At 59.8% G+C, this 3,481-nt stretch overlaps 1 protein-coding gene across 1 annotated transcript in view; it reads right to left on the bottom strand.

Moving 5' to 3' along the window:
- Positions 1-3,481, bottom strand: part of LOC113205630 (uncharacterized) — a 21,389-nt gene that overhangs the window by 4,792 nt on the left and 13,116 nt on the right. The window lies entirely within an intron of this gene.

Below are 3,481 nucleotides of genomic sequence, written 5' to 3'. Positions count from 1 at the left end.
GGGCGTGCGGGCTGACTGATGGATGCGGGGGGCGCCTCGCCTCTCACCTCCTGGCCGCCGGCTCGTCACGCACGGAGCAAGGGAGGACGGCGATCAGGAGCATGAGCCACTTCTTGGAGTCCACCACGCCATGTACTCACACCAGCGGGGCGGCCGCGCGCCGACAGCCGCGGGTGATGAATGAGCGGCAGCAGCCTCGGCAGCGGCGGGGCGGCGCACAAAATCAGAATCAAATCTGACTGAACCGCCGGGGTGTAAACCATTAGCGGAGTCGTGACGTGGCGCCGGAGGTTGAGTCGGGCCGGGTCAGAGGAGGTCGGGTCGCGAAAACACATCAGAGCAGGTGTCAATCGGTAGCTCCCTTGCTGCTGCTCCATCGCTTCTCAGTGCGCCCCCCCCCCCCCTTCCCTACTGGCTTGTCATCAACTCCCCTGGAGAATACTATGGCGGCAATCGATTTCAATTCGATATATATCGTTTGTGAATCACCGCCCGGCTGGCTGCCGTACCACCCCCGCGCGAGGCTGTCAGGTACACCATGAGGGATTGCACCAGCTCAAACAAACGATTCGCCCCGGCGAGGCAGGACAGAACAGTCAGGGCGGCCAACTGTCGCCTTTTCATTATCACGCACATTATCCCCCGCACTCCATCGACGCAAAACTTGTTATGTTTTCGTCGCGATCCGACGGAAAAGCGCGGCAGAGCGGCGGCGGCCACCAAGGGGTGCCCTCCCCGCCCCGCCCCCGCGGCACAGACTGCTCATCAATCTTTAAAACAACACACAGTCGTCCTCGCGGGCGGCGGGGAGGGTCGGAGAGCGGAGCTCGTTGACTTGCGGTATGAGTCAACAGTCAACAACGCCAGCAGGAGGGAGGCTGCTCCTGCCGCTAACAGGGAGACCCCTTCGGCGGCCTCCTGGTGGCGGTACCCATCGGCAGCCTTCGTCGGCGCCCGTCGTAGGCGTCCTGAAACCGTTCGCTCCGGGGGCAGCAGCAGCAGCAGGGCGGGAAGAAGTTTACAATCCTAAACGCAGAGCTTTCCTTCTGGGCTACGAAATACCTCCCCGCCCGGGCAACGCCTCTCACGGCCTACCCGGCGAACGCACTAGCAGCAGCACTACCAGCAAGCACCAGCACAACCAGCAACCACCACCAAGCAGCATCACCACCACCACCAACAGTGGTCCAGCACTGCCAGCAGCAGCAGCCACATCGCCGCTCCTCAGCACGCGTCGCCATTTATCAACAGTCGTTAAGAAGCCCAAGGGTGGCTCGTTGCTGCGATCAGCACTTGTCGCGCCTTAGGCCGGGGCCGGACCGCACATCGCGCCAGCCCGCCCCCCTGGGGACCGCCGCGAAGACCACCCTCGGGGGCGCCTCTCTCCATCTTTCTCGCTCGCCCCGCCGCGGCCGGCGCCCCGCACCCTCTCCCTCCCACCCATTGCCACCCCCGCAAACAGGGGTTATGAATTTCAAGGGTGCCGTAGAGGACGGTCACCCGCTTGTTGTTATCACAAAAGGGGCAAGGAAAAAAATGGAATTAAAACGGTTAGGGATGCTGCTATGCTTGTGGTGGCGAAGTCAAAGTAATGCCATTGCATCTGCTCTCTGGGGCACTCCGTCGGGTTGTCGGGTTGTACCGTTGTGTACACATTTTACAAACAAAAAAAGGTCCTACTAATTTAAAAAATTAACTGAACATGGAAAAATATTGTACAGCTCGATGAGTTAGAAAATTTTGACTTTTACTTTACTGCATTTATATTTACGTATCATCGTTCAAACTTCATACTTACACAGTCAAAACGTAAAGAGAGGAGTGGGGTGGGTTAAACACGGCAAGGCTTGCCCGTGGTTCACCACCAACGAACCACCATATATTCTATTCAGCGCGGAGAAATGTATCTCTCTCCGTTTTAAATTATGTTTTCCCCCTCCCGTCCCGCCCCGCCCCGCCCGCGCCGAAGCGCCATGTGTGGCGTTTGTACGCGGAAGGGGAGGGGGAGTGACACAGAAAGGAAGGCCAGTCCTTGAAATAATAATGCGGTCTGCATTGCGATGAATAGCAAATCCCCGTGGCCTTTAGCGTGTTTGTTGTGGGGGGTGCAGCGCCTGCAACACGGAACATCAAAAGTACGCGCAGGTTTTTCTTCCTGTCGCTCTTTTTGTTTCCCCGCTCTCCGCGGATTTTCAGATGGGGCGCTCGCAATTTTTTTGACTGACAGTGCCGCGCCAAAGCAGAAAAGAGAGACAGAGAAGATTTTACGATTCCGTTATTTGGGCGGCCCTTCCGCTCAAATGGCAGCAGCAGCGGCCCCACGGCGTTTGCCTTTTTTATAGTGATAGTGAAGTGTGCTGACTGGGGCCATATCAGTCCTGATGGGCTCGCCTACGATCCTCGAGGGGGGGCGGGCGGCGAGGCCAGCGTCGCGTCGGTGGGCAACAGATCACCATTAGGGGCAACAGAAGGGGGGCGGGCAGGGTGTCCGCGCGTCCCGGACACTCAGCATACCGCACCAACCACCACCAGCAGCACCACTAGGAACCGGTCCCAGGTCCGCTCAGGGTTGTGCCCGGTCACCATGATGGCGGCGGGTCCACCAGGCATTAGCGGCACGGCATTGTTTATCGCGAGGCGGTGGCGGGACGAGCCGCGCGGAGATTGAATAATTACGGCCAACAGCGGATCGCACTCCAGTAGTGACCGGTGACCGGTCCGGACCCAACCACTATTTCACTGCCAACCGACCGTAATTGAATGAGACCGAACACGACCCCGCCATTCAGCGAGAGCGGGTCAAAAACACTGCCAGGGCCGTGGAAAAGGGGAAGTCTGTGACTCTGGTCCACCTGGTCGGGGGGTCCCCGATGGACGGACCGGAGTGTCGCGTGAGGTGGCCGTCAAAGACATGGGAAGAAGGCTCGACCTGGCTTAGGCGACCACGTCGGCGGCGACCTCGGGGCGCCCATGGTAGCGCCAAAGTCCCGGCATCAGGCGCGGCCGCAACTTTTGCAGATCATGTGCGCGATGCGGACTAGAAGTGGCCGCCGCTGCCGCCGCTGCCGCCGCTGCCGCCGCCGGGCCAGCGCCGCCCGCCTCCCCGGAGAAGGGGTGCTGCAGCCACCCCCGCAAGTGAGGGGTTGAACGATGGCTCCCCTGGGCCAATGTACGTGATGTCAGGGGGCACAAGGGGTGGCGGCGAGGGCGGCCCCGGCCAGCCCCAGGCCACAGAGCCAGCCCGAGCGACAGAGATTTGTTGCGACCCGTGAATTATTGGTTTTTGACACAAACAGTTTTGAAAAAAAGATTACTGCGCCAAGCCAGCAGCGGCGAGCCGCACGGGGCGGCAGACAGCAGACACCGCGGGGGACAAATCTCTCTCCCGCTCTCTTTTCCGTTTTCAACTCGTACAACAGGAGCGCGAAATATTTCCGAAATTAATAGAGTGCCGCCCCCTTGCATCCCCTCGACTTGAGTC

Source organism: Frankliniella occidentalis, unplaced genomic scaffold (genome assembly GCF_000697945.3).
Source record: "Frankliniella occidentalis isolate FOCC.00 unplaced genomic scaffold, Focc_3.1 Scaffold110, whole genome shotgun sequence".
In the NCBI taxonomy this organism is placed as follows: Eukaryota; Metazoa; Arthropoda; class Insecta; order Thysanoptera; family Thripidae; genus Frankliniella; species Frankliniella occidentalis.
This window is presented reverse-complemented; position numbering and strand designations above follow the sequence as displayed.